At 38.1% G+C, this 18,840-nt stretch overlaps 1 protein-coding gene across 6 annotated transcripts in view; it reads right to left on the reverse strand.

The window, feature by feature from the left end:
* Positions 1–7,438, reverse strand: part of LOC133634075 (myosin-10) — a 91,097-nt gene extending 83,659 nt beyond the window's left edge. For 4 of the 6 annotated variants that reach the window (XM_062027063.1, XM_062027060.1, XM_062027061.1 and 1 more), the window contains exon 1: positions 7,305–7,438. The gene's annotated coding sequence lies outside the window, so the exon portion shown is untranslated. Of the gene's footprint in view, positions 1–4,664; positions 4,684–6,792; positions 7,111–7,304 lie in introns of those variants that run through there. The other 2 variants (XM_062027059.1, XM_062027058.1) reach the window with 2 other exon arrangements.
* Between the last annotated feature and the right edge of the window lie 11,402 nt (positions 7,439–18,840).

An 18,840-nucleotide genomic window follows, 5' to 3' on the forward strand; every position in this document is an offset into this window, starting at 1 on the left:
GTTGAGTTGAGTTTGTGTTTATTTCGAACATGCATGCATACAACATGTTACATCACAATTTCTAGTTTCTCTATTCAACATGTTCGAAAAGGAGTAGGAAGAAGGAGAGCCTATTTAAACGTACCCCTTTTCCTTTCCCTTTGTTCACTTCCTGTTCTCAACTTATTCACAATATACTCCATAAGTAATAACAATAAAAATAAATAAATACATAATAATTAGTGAAGTAAGTTATATTTCATATGGTGAGATAAGTAAGATTATCTAGAAAATGAATGAATGGATGAAATAAATTCAGAATGTTTTTTTTATCGTGGTTCTTTTTCTTTGTACTTTGTAAACACTTTAAGTTTGAAGAATTTCTTGAAGTGGATTATTTTAGTACATTGTTTGATGTCTTTGCTTAATTCATTCCATAATTTAATTCCACATACTGATATATACTGAAGGTCTTAAGTGTTGTACGTGCGTACAAATGTTTTAAATACATTTTTTCTCTAAGATTATATTTCTCCTCTTTTGTTGAGAAGAATTGTTGTATATTATTGGGTAGCAGATTGTAGTGTGCTTTGTGTATAATTTTAGCAAATTCACTATGTCGTGGAATTTCAGTATTTTCGATTCAATAAATAAAGGGTTTGTATGTTCTCTGTATCCAACATTATGTATTATTCTAACTGATCTTTTTTGTAACACTGATAATGAATGAAGTGTACTTTTGTAGTTATTTCCACATATTTCTGCACAATAACTCAGATATGGTAACACTAGCGAGCAGTAAATAATATGGAGTGATTTTTGGTCTTTATAGTAGTTTATAAAGGTCATCTTCATTACTGTCCTATAATATGGTCCGCTACGACTAAGTCTGACCTGAACAAACTGCAACATGTTCAGAACAGAGCGGCTAGACTGGTACTTAAATGTTCTTTGCGCACTAATATTTCATTTATGCATTCACGCCTGTCTTGGTTGTTTGTTGAACAAAAGATGCATTGTAGTCTCCTTATGTTCTTTAGAACTATCATGTTAGATCAATCAATCAATCAATCAATCAATGTTTATTTATATAGCCCTAAATCACAAGTGTCTCAAAGGGCTGTACAAGCCACAACGACATCCTCGGTACAGAGCCCACATACGGGCAAGGAAAACTCACCCCAGTGGGACGTCAATGTGAATGACTATGAGAAACCTTGGAGAGGACCGCATATGTGGGTAAACCCCCCCCCCCCCCCCCCATCCAGTCAATAAACAATAAATAATAAACAATATAAAGGAACTTATCAAGAATCCATTCTGAATCGAATTGTCATCCCACAAATCTGAACTTTAATTGTGAATTGTTCTTAGATTCAGATTCCTAATAGTTATAGTGTTTTGTGCTTTCTTTTATGACACCGCGAAAAAAACAGGTACGTTGATGGCGCAGTGCAGATTTTTTTCTTTTTCTTAAATTGAAATATTTCCTGCTTAACTTAATAAAACTAAACATATTTCCTTAACAGTAGTATGTCCTTCTTAACTTAAAAAAAAAATAAATTCAGTGTGCAGCTTTATAATAGAGCAGGTCTCCAACTTTCATCACTATGAAAACTACTGTGACAAAATGAGGGGTGAGATTTTGTTTTTGATATTTGTACTTTATTTATGAAGGAGATCTCTCTGTAAGATTATTGTTTTTATGCTATTTTGTGTAATTTATCATTAAATAAAAGCATCAGACACACTCATAGCTCATTAGTGTGGATTAAATGACACGCCACTAATAGTTTTAAGCCACGTATCTCTCTTCTCCTACCGAGGGGTGCAAACTGGATGTGTAATATTCCCATTAAATGACGTGTGCTGGACCTCGGGCCAACTGCTCTCAGTAATGAAACAAAAACGCTCACATAAATATTGCGCTTAACGCAACCATTGATAGCAGAACACTTCTTATTTTAACTTGTTTTACACTTACTTTAGTTATCTGCTGCACTGACAAGATGCCTGGCTTGTGACGTCACTATTTACCTTTTTCTTTTACAGGGCGTACCAACATGAAAACAAAATAATTGGCCCTGTTGGCCACTTACTTAATAAAAATACTGGACAAAGCGTGTCCCTTGACAGCTCAATACGGAACGCGTACTTTTGTTTCTAAATACATGACGATTTTGTGTTTAAATGAATGTTTGGCAACCCTATTTACTTTTGTAAGCAGCAATAATGCTAGCGGCGCCATCCTCACGTTCATGTTTCACTATAAGATGCTATTTTAAACTTGATTTGCGCCGCTAAGAAAGTTTGTCGCTGCAATACTATATTATTACCTCAGTTTTATCTAAAATTCCATTGAGGTTTATTTTTAAGCTAAAGTGGGCGCGGAGCACTTCGCTGTAACTATCACTGATGTGTGACGTGATCACTCCCAGTGCAAAGCGCGCTGCCTTCAGGCGCCAGTCAAAACATACACTTAATCATCATTCATTTATGGTAATGCAATATTTTTATACACTACCGTTCAAAAGTTTGGGGTCACCCAAACAATTTTGTGGAATAGCCTTAATTTCTAAGAACAAGAATCGACTGTCGAGTTTCAGATGAAAGTTCTCTTTTTCTGGCCATTTTGAGCGTTTAATTGACCCCACAAATGTTACGCTCCAGAAACTCAATCTGCTCAAAGGAAGGTCAGTTTTGTAGCTTCTGTAATGAGCTAAACTGTTTTCAGATGTGTGAACATGATTGCACAAGGGTTTTCCAATCATCAATTAGCCTTCTGAGCCAATGAGCAAACACATTGTACCATTAGAACACTGGAGTGATAGTTGCTGGAAATGGGCCTCTATACACCTATGTAGGTATTGCACCAAAAACCAGACATTTGCAGCTAGAATAGTCATTTACCACATTAGCAATGTATAGAGTGTATTTCTTTAAAATTAAGACTAGTTTAAAGTTATCTTCATTGAAAAGTACAGTGCTTTTCCTTCAAAAATAAGGACATTTCAATGTGACCCCAAACTTTTGAACGGTAATATATATATATATATATATATATATATATATATATATATATATATATATATATATATATATATATATATATATATATATATATATATATATATGTATAAAAAAATAGGTGGAATCATTTACAGAAGGTATTAATATAGCCTATTAGGTACTAATATTAGGTACAAATATAGCATATTAGGTCTGTGCTATATGGCTTAAAAATGAAATCACAGATTTTTTCACACAAAATTTGATTTACAAATAGTTTTAAAATGTTTCTACTATATTTAAAGAATCCAATGGATATGACAGACAGGGATAATCAAAAACTAGTAGTTCGGAATGACACGGCAGCTTATTCTTGGCAAAATTCGAATTTGCATAATGTTGTTCTTTTTAGATTAGATATGAATAGTAATTTTTATGGAATAATTTTCAAAAAACTCAATTAAGAGTTTCCTCTGGAAGGCATTAATGGTCTTGAATAAGATACTTCTGTAAAAAAAAATACAGCATTGCACACTGCATGCAAATAAATAATAATCTCCAACATTGACTTTGCAGCATGCAGTCATTTGTTCCACGCCTGTTGCCGCAAATCTAAACCCATGACGACACTTTTCTTTTCTTTGGAACAAACGTGTTTTGATAGGTGTGTGAATCTCCCTAAGGAAGTAAGGGGAAGGGCGAAAGCTACAGAAGCTCCTGGGGAAAATACCAATAATCAATAGATAGTAATAAATGATCAATCAACTCAATGATGTGTGAACTTATGTTTAGAATAAAATACTTTTGCAAATAAAAATGTAGCATTGTACATTGTATGCAAATAAATGATCAAATAAAACATTAAGATGACTCTATAGTTTTAGTAAGTGGATAAACACAGGGGTTAGTGATTGCTCTGTACATTCTGCTCGTTTCTCATCATACATGGTACTTTCTGTAAATGATTGCACCAAAGTGAACTGCTTTTTAGCTGGAGTTTGTTATTTTTTAAGTCTTTTTCGCCTCGTAAAGACTTGCATTTCCCCCCACTCGGCTCAATGCATTGGTTTCAGATGCTGGAGTAAGTTCGTTGTCCTGCTGTCTTTTTTAAACAGACTTTGCGGCATGCAGTCATTTGTTCCACGCCTGTTGCCGCAAATCTAAACCACTGACGCCACTTTTCTTTTCTTTGGAACAAACGTATTTTGCTAGGTGTGTGAATCTCCCTAAGGAAGTAAGGGGAAGAGCGAAAGCTGCGGAAGCTCCTGGGGGCAAAAAAATATGCCAGAGGAAGAGGAGAAAAAAAACAGCGATTCTTTTTCTTTCTAAATCATCTGCAACAAAAAACTTGAATATATCGATAAAATCGATTTATCACCAAGGCATTGTATGCATTAATTTGTACCCGGCGCCACAGGCGTGTAGTACAACCATACCTTTGACCGTTTTGCTGCCGGCATATCTACGTCCTATCACTACATCCAAAAAACTGAAAAGATGCAATACTGCATACGTCAGAAACCTAAGTGTCACGGTGCATGCACAATCCCGCATGTCAACTGCTGCAAACACAACCGGCCCCTCCGCTGGAAGCGTGCCGAGACACGCCCCTGCTCGCTCTTCCCGCATCGCGGCCACGCGCATGCAAGGCTGCAGCCAATCACCAATCAGCGCACCTGGGTCTGATGAGCGCAGACAGCGTAAGGACCAGCGAACCCGAAGATCCAGTGCCGGAATGTAGTTCACTCCTCGTAGTAAGCATCCCGTCTCTGGCTTCCCTCCACGTACTTGTTCTCTCTGTGCTTTCCCTGTGCCCGTGTCTTATGTCCTCTGTGTTTCCCGCAGTGTTCCCTCTGTTTCCCGTGATCGAGCTGTGTGCCTCGACTTCCCACTGTATTCTGGACTGCCTCCCTCGATCCTCGACCCCTGCTTGGACACGGACCTCGTTACCTCTCTCCAGCCCCCGACCTCTCGCTTGCCCACGGACTGCCTTCTCGCCTTGCCCCTTTGGTCTGACGAAAGATTCATCAAACACACAACAAACTCTGGTAACATTTACATTGTTAATTCTACACATCGTCCTGCACCATTCACGTTTAGTAGCATGCACACCCCAACACATCATCAGCATTAGTTTCAATAAACTTTTAATAATTGTGTCTATGGCTGGGTATCGTTTAAAAATGTTCAATACCAATACCAGTACCCTTAAAACGATACCGATACCAACTGAGTACTACATTCGATATTAATCATGTGAAAAGAATGCAATGGGTTGCGTAATTTTCACCACTCCTCCCCATTCAAGATTTTTACACGAATACATTGTGAAAGTGCTCAAATTTTTATTAAATAACTGTACAAACATGTACAACAAAGTATTATTTCGGCTGTGTAATTAGCGAGCAAGCTAAGCTACCGTTAGCTCACATGCCTACGACATGCCCAAAACGATTTACTTGACAATACATATTTTAACACACAAAGGATGAGTACTGTTAACACAGTAACCATTTATATATTACCTGAAGTTTTACGACGGTTGAGCAGTGTCCTGTTGAGATGACGACGACGATGCTGGTGTTGTAGACGCCGGGTTTTTAAACACAGTACAGTTCTCCACCCTTAAGTTTGCTCTGTGCTTGATGAGGTGTTTAATCATATTGCTAGTATTCCCCATTTTCCCTGAAATAATCTTGCCGCATTGTATGCATTTATTCGTACCCGGCGCCACAGGCGTGTAGTACAACCATACCTATGACCGTTTTGCTGGCGGCATCTCGGAATGATGACCAGCCAATTCTGCACTGCTTCAACCCGCTTTACCGCCATACAAACTATTGTTATTGCGGTGCGCCAATCACATGGCGCCTTGAATCGAAGAATGCTTGCAGTGATTGGCTGCGAACAAAACTATAGAAACAGTACTTTTTTCTTGATCTGGGTACAAAAAGAACCGATTGCAGGTATCGTTTGACAGAGAAATTCGGGAAAATGGTTGCCCTGGGAGATTTTCGGGAGGGGCACTGAAATTCGGGAGTCTGGGTATTTGTTCTGTTGTGTTTATGTTGTGTTACGGTGGGGCTGTTCTCCCGAAATGTGTTTGTCATTCTTGTTTGGTGTGGGTTCACAGTGTGGCGCATATTAGTAAGAGTGTTAAAGTTGTTTATACGGCTACCCTCAGTGTGACCTGTATGGCTATTGACCAAGTATGCCTTGAAGTTACTTACGTGTGTAAGCAGAGGCCGCATACAACATGTGACTGGGCCGGCACGCAGATAGTATGGTGAAAAAGCAGACGCGACGACAGGTTGGAGAGGACGCTAATAAAGGAAGTGCCATCACGGCACGCCCTCAATATTGTTGTCCGGGTGAAAATCTGAGAATATTAGCCCCGGGAGAGGCACTGAAATCCGGAAGTCTCCCGGAAAAATCGTGAGGGTCGGCAAGTATGCAGCTGAGCCGCATCAGAGTGGTTAAAGAGCCGCCTGTGGCTCCGGAGCCGTGGGTTGCCGACCCCTGGTCTATTGGGACAAACTATTACTGATGAACGTTCAGGGATGTTTTCAACTACAATTAGGTCCCATGTTTGAATCAGGCGCCTGTGGAACACCAATCTGGGTCAGGTCATGCAATAGTGGGGGGATCAGTATGGCTAATGTGTGATTACATCCCTCGACAAACTACTAATTTACACACAAGACTACACTAGATATATATTAGACATACAAGACGAGTGCTAAGTTCGTTAAAATATAAATTTGGACCCTCGCAGGCCTTCGTGGAGGCTAACTTGCTACTTACTAGCTAGCTTAAAGTTGCACCCTGCAATGACTCGACATCCCCAACTAACTTAATATCAACCAACACAACGAGTGCCCACGTAAATCGTGACCGTTCCACATTATCGGTTGATTCCCATCACTGGAACCGTGGCTTTTGCTGTGGAAATGCCCCGTTGTTAGCGAAGAGAGCGGCGACTTGAGTAAATAAGATCCCCATCGTGGGTGTGGGCGGCTCAAAAGACGTCTGGGTGGGGATAAACGCAGGGCAGACAATGACCTCACCGCTTCGCCGTAGCTTTTAGGGATTGAACTTCTCAAACAAGCCATTCCCTTACAAAATGCCGTATCGATTTAAAAAAAAAAAAGAGCAATTCCAAAATGTTTGACGGATCGGTAGCATTAGCAAAGCTGGCTACTACTAGTGCTCCATCATCGGCAAGTCACGGCACAATAATCCGCTAGCTAACGTTAACGAACACCGCCGCTGCTGCTGCTAAGCACAATAAAGGGGTATTTGTTTGGAGTACGTACCACACGCAGCAGGTGAAAGCAGTCCTCCCAGTTGTTTATCAGTATCCAAGTACGCGCAATAAGCATCCGATGCGAGCTTAAACAGTGTTTGCCCGCTCTCTCATCAGTGGTACTCCTCCACCATCCCGCACCCTCTCAACCTAACGCTGGCCCCGGCCCGGGGAGGATGGCCGTTGGTCACGCCCACAAGGCAGATCTACAATCTGATTGGTTCGGCAGTGTTTGATGCTTCACTGCTATTGGACACAACCAATTTCCGTCTTCCTAACTTTAGCGGTTGACGCGACACTGCGGACCGGTGGATGCTGCATTGTTTACTCAACACTGCACACATTATTTATTGTTTATTATTCATTTTCACCGGTAACTGCACAAGGAGCACCACTGTCGATTAATTATAATCGGTATATATTTATGTTTCATGGGGTTATGCGTCTTTATTAGAACGCTGTTTTATTATTATTAAGATATGTTTAAATTATTGACATGGTCGCTTATGTGATCAAATACAAGTCGCATCTAGAAATGTGCCTTCATTTGTTAGTTAAAGTTGCAATGTTGTGATGGTAGTAGTGTAAAACTACGTTGGTTGTTTCCGTGATGATACATTTTATTTTTCCTGGTCACGTAACTAAAGTAGCCAAAATTGCGGGAAAACATGTTTATATTATAGACTTTTGAGTGTATTGTACATAGTCAAGGCAACTATATTTATCCGATATTTATGTTTAAATGCCGCCCTCTGTTGACGTCAGCAAACATTACCTCTAGATGGATTAAACAAGGATCGTTGCGGACAATACATTTATTTTTCCTTTCTTTTTTATACAATATATTATTAGATACATGTATACACAGTTTCACTCAAATTACACAATTCTGTTTAAATGAAACCAAGTTCAAAACGTATATTAAACCGAGTTTAAATTAAATGAAATGAGTTTATTTCGGTAATATAATCAACCATTTTGTGTGATCAAATTAACAGTACAGAATATACATTTTTAACAATCCTACACATTTACACACAAAAAGAAAAGAAAAAATAAGGACCGAAAAGGAATATGCTGAAGCCAAGGCTTAATTTGCCCATCCTATAGATTCACTGAAAATAAGATTACCTGGAACATCAACGTTCAAAAAAATCAATGGGATGAAAGTAATTGTTACTATATTTTATAATTTTCCATTATTTCACCTTTCAAGGCTTTCTTAAACCTTAACAAAGAACTACATGTCTTCAACTCATCACTGAGCTTGTTCCACCATTTAACTCCTAAAACATAAATACATTTGTATTTTATATTCGTTCTTACTTTACATATTTCAAAAATCAATATCCCTCGTAAATTATAGTTGTCTCCTCTTAATTTAAATAACCTAAGAATACAAGCTGGAAGGCTGTTGATCTTTACTCCAAACATAATTTCCATTATTTAAAAAAATATAATATCTAAACATTTTAACACATTAGAACTTATAAATAATGGATTGGTAGGTTCATAGTAGCACTCTTTTTTGAAGTTGTATTATTGGGTCTATGTTTGCTTTATAAACATTTCCCCAAACTTCAACACAATATGTTAAATATGGAAAAATAAAATAATAATATAACATATGCACACATTTCTTATTCAGCATGTGTCATACTTTATAAAGAATAGCAATGGATTTGGATATTTGTCCCTTTATATATTCAATATGCGGTTTCCAACATAATTTCCATCCATCCATCCATTTTCTACCACTTATTCCCTTCGGGGTCGCGGGGGCGCTGGAGCCTATCTCAGCTACAATCGGGCGGAAGGCGGGGTACACCCTGGACAAGTCGCCACCTCATCGCAGGGCCAACACAGATAGACAGACAACATTCACACTCACATTCACACACTAGGGCCAATTTTAGTGTTGCCAATCAACCTATCCCCAGGTGCATGTCTTTGGCGGTGGGAGGAAGCCGGAGTACCCGGAGGGAACCCACGCAGTCACGGGGAGAACATGCAAACTCCACACAGAAAGATCCCGAGGCCGGGATTGAACTCACGACTACTCAGGACCTTCGTATTGTGAGGCAGACGCACTAACCCCTCTTCCACCGTGCTGCCCCTCCAACATAATTTATGATCAATTATTATTCCCAAGAATTTTGTTTCATATACTCTATGAATTTCCACTTTTTGTGCTTCACAATTTGTCTTTGCACCACTAAACACCATAAATGTAGTTTTCATATCATTTAATAAACACTTATTGATATCAAACCATTTTTTTAGCTGAAGCAACTCAACCTCTATTAAACCGAGTTACCAAACCAAGTTACAAGAAACATTTAAATAGCTTACCAGAGTCACTAGTTTTTGTTTATTTGGCTAATTATATGACAACAAACTAATGTTATTTAATAAAATAATTTTAAATGAAACCATATTTTCATTTAAAAAACGTATATGACGTTCTCCTGTATAACAATGTGTTTGATACTTTCCAATCAGGGTTTAGGCTCTGATCACAGTGAAAAAGGATATCCGCCTGAACACAGACGAAGTAAAAGTCTTAGTTCTGCTGGATTTGATCATACTGTCTTATTGCAGAGTTTGGAAAAACTGGGTGGGAATATCCGGTTCTGCTCTTAACTGATTTAAGTTCTATCTCGATCAAAGACATACTTTGTTGGGAATTGGTAACTGTCTCTGACCAAATGGTTATTACCTGTGGGGTTCCTCAAGGCTCAATTCTGGGACCCCTATTGTTCAACTTGTACATGCTGCCGCTGTGCCAACTCATGCACAGCTTCAATGTGTTCTATTATAACTATGCATGCATGACAATCAGATGTATGTGTCACTGACGGCAGGCGAAAGTTGGCCTGTTGATTCACTTTGTCGCTGCATCAAACAGATCAGTGTGTGGATGCAAAACAATTGTCTTCAGCTAAACTCAGACAAAACTGAAATCATTGTCTTTGGCTTATAGAAGCAAAGATAAACCTTTATTAGCCACCTTGAAACCCTCTCCCTGAAACCAAGTAATCAGGTTAGAAATCTAGGTGTAAAAATGGTTTCAGACTTGAACCTTAACAACCACATTAAAGTCGATACCTCTGTCGCTCAGAGAATACACTTTTTAAACAACTCGTCGTTTCATGGTCTTGTGCCAAAGTACATCTCTGACATGTTACTGTAGAACCATATTAACCATCTCAGCCTCTGAGAACCTCAGGGAGTGGTCTCCTGCTGGTGCCTAGAGTCAGGACAGCCTTCCCGAGGTTCAATGTTGAAATCCAGTCTGAAAACATATTAATTTATTTCTGCATATAACTGAAAATATTAATACTCTTCGATTATAATTCTAATTATTATTGTTTTTATATTTATATTTTATGATTTTAACTTGAGTGACGATTATTTTTATGACTATTTGATTTTTAGTTTTGCCTCTGCATTGCCTTGTGTATGAATTGTGCTCTATAAATCAACTTGTCCTGCCTTATATCAATCAAATAGGCTGTACAAACAACTTTTGAATAAGTAGGTATGGTGTTCCCTAATGTAACTCTTTTAAACTAAACAATTACTTTTTCCAAAACAAATTATATCAAGAAGATCTAACTTTGTCACCTGGAAATACATGTTGAAATCTTTATTATTGACCCACATATGGTAATATATATAATACCAATGTTGGTATCAGTATCGGTTTGATATGATGAGAAATATGTTTTTTTGTGTGTTGTTAATATTGTCATAATTTCATATATTAACAATTTATAATATATAATTTTATATTAATAATTTATAATATATAATTTTCATATATTAATGCATTATTATTATTTCATATATTAATGCATTATTTTTTTGTTTTTGTTAAATTGTTTACAAATATGTTTGTTGATGGAATAATTTTTGTTAGCCCTGTGTTTTATTCCAATTACAGTGGTGATCAACATGTTAAAAGCACAACAACAACAAAAAGATCTTTCCACTAAAAAAATATTTTATCAATATCACCCACCACTACCAAATACAGTGGAACCTCGATTTATGAACTTGATTGGGTCTTGAACAGGCGTAAATCAAAACGTGTGTTTATTCAAGATAATTTCTCCATAAGAAACAATGTACACATGAATATTTGGTTCCAACCTTAACAATAGTACATGTTTTAGTAAAAGTTTGTACACTTTGAACACAAAATAAAGTGATGTATAGTACTGCATATCAGACAAACATAACACAGGGTGATGGATAATGTTTATATTTGAGAAGAAAGTCAAAACAACAACAGATAGTTGAAATGTCCTCATTTCAGCCGCCCTGCTGACAAGCACACCTATACACACTGTGACTAGCCCTGTGGTGCACTCAGTTTGAAATCAGAAAAATCTTTAATTTTAACAGCCAGGTCGCTAAAATGATTAAAAAAGATCAATCCACTTTACCATGTTGGTTAATCTTCTTGGCGTGCAGTAAAAGAGAGGGAAGGAGGCAGTGTTGACAACACTGTGGATACATCCTGAATGTTTCAAACCACACATTGTAGCTCATCAACAGTGGGGATCAACCAATCAATCACACATTAGCAAAAAAAAACACAAAAAAACATGGCCAATCAATGAGTTTGTAGGTGGTCCATAAAGTAACACTGCTCGGTTCCAGTGTGTTCCACCTCACCATTTAATATAACAATGTGGGGGCCAAAGTGGTTTTTAAAAAGTGCCCCATGAGCAATGAAATTATTAAGTAGAAAAAAAAAGAAAAGCAAAACACTCAGTTCTGCTAGCACGTCATCAAATTGTATCTTCAATTGTGCGACTGGCAATGTAGTAATTGACTGTTTAAGCATATAATCTGCTAAGTCAGCAATCTTTAAGAATGAAAATATCATTGAAATCATTTGCCAACAGCACTAAAAGTAACACAAAGTTCACTCTTGTCAATGTCCAACCAGTTCATCTAAAATGTCTCACCAGGCGAATAAAGTGTCGTGCTGGCGATGAATTGAGACTTCACTGTGGCAAAGTCCATTTTTTTGAAGTTCCTGTTTGCACGCTTTCTCAGAATGGAGAGTATCAGGGGATAATATTTGATGACAAGTTGAACTTTAAACGCAAAACTGATGTTGTTTGAAGAAAAGCTTGTCAATACCACCAGCACGTAATTCCAATGGACAAGTACAGTGTCATGAAAAAGGAGATATAGCAGATTACTAAAATAAACATGTAATCATTAAGGATGTAACGATAATACAATTTCATATCACTAGAGATGTCCGATAATATTGGCAGGCCGATATTATCGGACATCTCTAGTGATATGCTTTAAAAAAATGCTTTAAAAAAATGTAATATCGGAAATTATCGGTATCGTTTTTTAAAATTATCGGTATGGTTTTTCATTTTTTTATTTTTGGGGACGGCATGGCGAAGTTGGTAGAGTGGCCGTGTCAGCAATCTGAGTGTTGCTGGTTACTGGGGTTCAATCCCCACCTTCTGCCGTCCTAGTCATGTCCGTTGTGTCCTTGGGCAAGACACTTCACCCTTGCTCCTGATGGCTGCTGGTTAGCGCCTTGCATGGCAGCTCCTGCCATCAGTGTGTGAATGTGTGTGTGAATGGGTGAATGTGGAAATACTGTCAAAGCGCTTTGAGTACCTTGAAGGTAGAAAAGCGCTATACAAGTATAACCCATTTATTTTTATTAAATCAACCTAAAAAACACAAGATACACTTACAATTAGTACATCAACCCAAAAAACCTCCCTCCCCCATTTACAGTAATTCACACAAAAGGGTTGTTTCTTTCTGTTATTAATATTCTGGTTCCTACATTATATATCAATATATATCAATACAGTCTGCAAGGGATACAGTCCGTAAGCACACATGATTGTGCGTGCTGCTGGTCCACTAATAGTACTAACCTTTAACAGTTAATTTTACTCATTTTCATTCATTACTAGTTTCTATGTAACTGTTTTTATATTGTTTTACTTTCTTTTTCATTCAAGAAAATGTTTTTAATTTATTTATCTTATTTTATTTTATTAATAAAAAAAAAAAAAAGGACCTTATCTTCACCATACCAGGTTGTCCAAATTAGGCATAATAATGTGTTAATTCCACGACTGTATATATAGCGGTATCGGTTGATATCGGTATTGGTTGGTATCGCTATCGGTAATTAAGAGTTGGACAATATCGGAATATCGGATATCGGCAAAAAGCCATTATCGGACATCCTTACATATCACTGATGGTTAGAACGACGCTCTGTCAAGAATGGAATAAAGCGCAGAGAGCGTATCAAAGCGTGACAAAGCGTGACAAAGCGTGACAAAGCTCAGCAAAGCTTGACTCAAAGCGTAGGAAAGCTTAACAGATCTTGGTTCAAAGTGCGGACCCCAGTCGCCACCGCATGCCACCAGACGACCCTCACGCTTTAACGCCGCTTTGCATGCCGCTTTAAAGCGCCGTCAAAGCGCTGTTGGTGTGAACCTAGCATTACAAACGTTCGTAGCACCTCTTCCAAATGACGACGCTTTGCTCGCCGTTTAAAGCGCGGCAAGCGCCGTTGGTGTGAACCAGGCATAAGAGAGCACAGCTTGTAGGTTTAATTCACACAATTGTATAGCTTAGTTCCTCAGAAACCAATGTGTTAATAGTAGTTTAGATTGGTGTATGTTGTTTCTTAATGGGTACGTTAATGTCTCTTGCTTTCATGTTAGAATTTAAGCTAGTGAGCTGGCCCTAGTTAGTCAATGAGTGTAGTTATCAATCACGGTTTTTCATTAATTTTAATTTAAAACAGTAATATTACCGTCGAGGGTTTTTTACCATTATTACGGTTTATTGTTACATCCCTAGAAATCATCAAGATTGCTGTATGAACAAATTATATTGAATGTATAAAGTATGATGTTTTATCCAATTCATTTGTTTTTATTTACTAGTGTAAACAAGTGTTTTTTTTAATAACCGAATTCCTGGAGCATATTTTGTGGTTCCTCACCAACCACAGGATATAAAAGCAATTATTTTTGCCTCTTGAAAGGGACTTACGATGAATTAATATTTTTCTGACTTAATGTTACAATGTTGGATACTCATGTTAAACATTGCCAGAGCATCAAATAATAAGGTTAATGCTTTTTTTGTGCGCTTGCATGCAATTTTAGATGCTCACCTGAACGTTGTGTTTTGCAGTCTTTTTTTTTTTTGCATTGGTACGTGTGATGTCACAGTGAGGTGGACGAACTTATATGGACAAGTACAAACTACTTGCTCTTCCATTCTGCTTCAGGCTGTGAGGCCGCCTCCAGCCTGGTATGTTATCAATTCTTGTCTAATGCCCTACCACCCGATCAAATATCTATAAAATAAATACTTCCGTGTTTATTTGTCTTTGCGACATTTTACACGGTACTTTTTTGGTCAAGATGGACCACAACAAAATTGGATTAGCTCATTTTCATCTGATCTTGACAAAAGGGCAACATGCAGGGATATAAATGCTGGTAAAACAGCATTTTTAATGCAGGTCTGTTTCGACCTGAGAGTGTGCAATATTCATATTGTGACAGGGTGAATCTATATAATATTAATGAAGTTTATTTTCCACCATGTCTGGAAAAAAACAGCGGTGACTTTGGCCTTCAAGATATATATTCATACAGTATACATTTATAAAAGATGAATTATGATACTTTTGGAGAGGGCGAAAGGGCATTCTAAGGGAAACACCTTCAAAAAGAACATTTTGCAAACAGGGAGGAGGTTATAAAAGTGACTGAGGAGCAAAATTTTTACCGAGACATAACCAATACATATTATCTAAACCACAAAGAATAGTTTTATATGTAGATTAAAATAATCATAAGTCCCCTTTTAAAGTAATTGAAAAAAGAAACGGTTTTCTTTATTTTTTGCAAGCGGCAGGAACTCCTACGTACAAGGGCTTGTTGGAGCTAAGGCTGAAACGACGCGTCGACGTAGTCGACGTCATCGGTTACGTAAATACGTCGACGCCGTTTTTGTGCATCGACGCGTCGCATATTTACGTCACACTACCGTCATGGCGGACCGCAAAGCAGACGATCAAAGCAGACGATGCGAGCGGTGCGAGCGAGGGGGAAAAGCATGCCAAAAGTGGTCAAAAGTGTGGGAGTATTTCAATAAACGGCCTAATAATGTTGTTGTATGCACACTGTGTCGAGCGGAAATGGCCTATCATAGCAGCACAACGGCTATGAACGAACATTTGAAAAGAAAACCATCAACTAGTCAATCGTCCGCGCGAGCATACGTTGTCATCATTACACAAAAACATGAATGTGTCATTTGTATCTGCTAGGGGTGTAACGGTACGTGTTTTGTATTGAACCGTTTCGGTACGGGGCTTTCGGTTCGGCACGGGGGTGTACCGAACGAGTTTCTAAGCTAAAGCTAACTTTAGCTGCTAAAGTCTTAACAAGCTGCTTCGCTCCTCTGCCTCTGTCTCAGCACGCAGCATTGTCCCACCCACACAACCATCTGATTGGTACACACGCAGCATTATCAGCCAATCAGCAGTGTGTATTCAGAGTGCATGTAGTCAGCGCTTCAGCATGGAGCAGATAGGTGTTTAGCAGGTGAGCATCAGGCAGCGGACTCTCCCCAAATGATAATAAACACCTCCCAGTCAACTACTAGTAACATCACTATGAGCCCGTTGACCTTTTAGAAATATAAACTGCAGCTCAGCTCACTCGCAGTCCTGGCTTGAGGTGAAGGCTAATTACCTCTCAGTTCCAGCCACATCGACCCCTTCTGAGCGCCTATTTTCAGCTGCTGGGAATATTGTAAAGAAGAAAAGAACCAAACATGTACACATGCTAACCTTTCTTCATTACAACTGTTAGTCACTCACTGGAATGAGTAGAATTGGTTATTGTGTACTGTGTTGGACTGGATGTTTATTTTGCACATTTTAAAAGCAATACTTAAAGGCCTACTGAAATGAATTTTTTTTATTTAAACGGGGATAGCAGATCTATTCTATGTGTCATACTTGATCATTTCGCGATATTGCCATATTTTTGCTGAAAGGATTTAGTATAGAACAACGACGATAAAGATTGCAACTTTTGGTATCTGATAAAAAAAAGGCTTGCACCTACCGGAAGTAGCGTGACGTAGTCAGTTGAACATATACGCAAAGTTCCCTATTGTTTACAATGATGGCCGCATGAAGTGAGAGAGATTCGGACCGAGAAAGCGACAATTTCCCCATTAATTTGAGCGAGGATGAAAGATTTGTGGATGAGTAAAGTGCAAGTGAAGGACTAGTGGGGAGTTGAAGCTATTCAGATAGGGAAGATGCTGTGAGAGCCGGGGGTGACCTGATATTCAGCTGGGAATGACTACAACAGTAAATAAACACAAGGCATATATATACTCTATTAGCCACAACACAACCAGGCTTATATTTAATATGCCACAAATTAATCCTGCATAAAAACACCTGCGTGTTTGTTATGCTAGCTCCTAGCTCCTCTGCTAGCTCCTAGCTCCATAGAACACGCCAATACAATTCAAACACCTGATCAACACACACAATCACTCAGCCCAAAAGACCGTTTACCTAACCCAAGGTTACGGTCAAGTTATCGAATGTTTAGCAGCCAAGGCTGCATACTCACGGTACCTGATATTCAGCTGGGAATGACTACAACAGTAAATAAACACAAGACATATATATACTCTATTAGCCACAACACAACCAGGCTTATATTTAATATGCCACAAATTAATCCTGCATAATAACACCTGCGTGTTTGTTATGCTAGCTCCTAGCTCCTCTGCTAGCTCCTAGCTCCATAGAACACGCCAATACAATTCAAACACCTGATCAACACACACAATCACTCAGCCCAAAAGACCGTTCACCTAACCCAAGGTTCATAAAGCTTATATATTTTTAAAAAGTTACGTACGTGACGCGCACGTACGGTACGGTACGTGTTATGCTAGCTCCTAGCTACTCTGCTAGCTCCTAGCTCCATAGAACACGCCAATACAATTCAAACACCTGATCAACACACACAATCACTCAGCCCAAAAGACCGTTCACCTAACCCAAGGTTCATAAAGCTTATATATTTTAAAAAAGTTACGTACATACGCAAAAAAAAGCCAAAGCTGCATACTCACAGTAGCACGTCTGCGTCTTTGTCATCCAAATCAAAGTAATCCTGGTAAGAGTCTGTGTTGTCCCAGTTCTCTACAGGCGTCTGTGTATCCAAGTCAAAAGTCCTCCTGGTTAGAGTCTCTGTTATCCGAGTTCTTCCATCTTGACTGCATCTTTCGGGAATGTAAACAAAGAAGCGCCGGCTGTGTACTGTTGTGGCTGACTACGTTCGAAAAATACGTCCATTTCGCACCGACAACTTTCTTCTTTGCTTGCTCGGCTTCCTTCTCCATAATGCAATGAACATGATTGAAACAGATTCACGAACACAGATGTCCAGAATACTGTGGAATTATGAAATGAAAACAGAGCTTTTTCGTATTGGCTTCAATGTGGAAGGCATACCCGTGTTCGCCGGGCTACGTCACGCGCATACGTCATCCTCAGAGGCGTTTCGAACAGGAAGTTTAGCAGCAAATTTAAAATGTCACTTTATAAGTTAACCCGGCCGTATTGGCATGTGTTATAATGTTAAGATTTCATCATTGATATATAAACTATCAGACTGCGTGGTCGGTAGTAGTGGGTTTCAGTAGGCCTTTAATGTTTACAGTGCTCCAGAATATTTAGATTGGCACTTTTTTGTATTGGATGTTTATCTTTATTTTTGCACATTTTAGCAAATAAGCAATACTTTCACTTTTGTTGAAATGTTTACACTGTTGTTACAGAATATTTCGTTTTGCACTTTTTTGTATTGGATGTTTATCTTTATTTTTGCACATTTTAAAGCAAAATAAGCAATACTTTTACTTTTGAAATGCTTATACTATTGCAGAATATTAAGATTTGCACTGGATGTTGACTTTTATATTTGCACATTAAAAAGCAAATAAGCTACTTTTAATTTTGTTAAATGTTAAAAGTTTTAAATGTTTACATTTGACAGAATATTTAGTCATGTTGTTGTCAATGTTGACTGAGTGGCCATACTTCTTTTTTTTTGTAAATAAAAGCTGTGCCTTTTGAAAAAACGGGCCTACATTTATTTTTTCATCTTCATTTGAATAAAAAAATAATCGGTAAAAGGAAAAATAATCTATAGATTAATCGAAAAAATAATCTATAGATTAACCGATTAATCGAAAAAAAATAATCTATAGATTAATCAATAGAAAAATAATCGTTAGCTGCAGCCTTAGTTGGAGCTATTTAGTTACGTATTTGTAGAATTTAGTGTCTGTTTGGTTTAGTTTTCTTGTCATTTGTGGTTTTTGTTTTATTCAGGCACTTTAGGGGAAGACTATATTCAAGGGACCAGCGTGCACCTGGGCCGGCGGATAGTTTCTTACCAGAAGGGAGAGACACAATT

The sequence above is a fragment of the Entelurus aequoreus genome, linkage group LG18, assembly GCF_033978785.1.
Source record: "Entelurus aequoreus isolate RoL-2023_Sb linkage group LG18, RoL_Eaeq_v1.1, whole genome shotgun sequence".
Taxonomy (NCBI): domain Eukaryota; kingdom Metazoa; phylum Chordata; class Actinopteri; order Syngnathiformes; family Syngnathidae; genus Entelurus; species Entelurus aequoreus.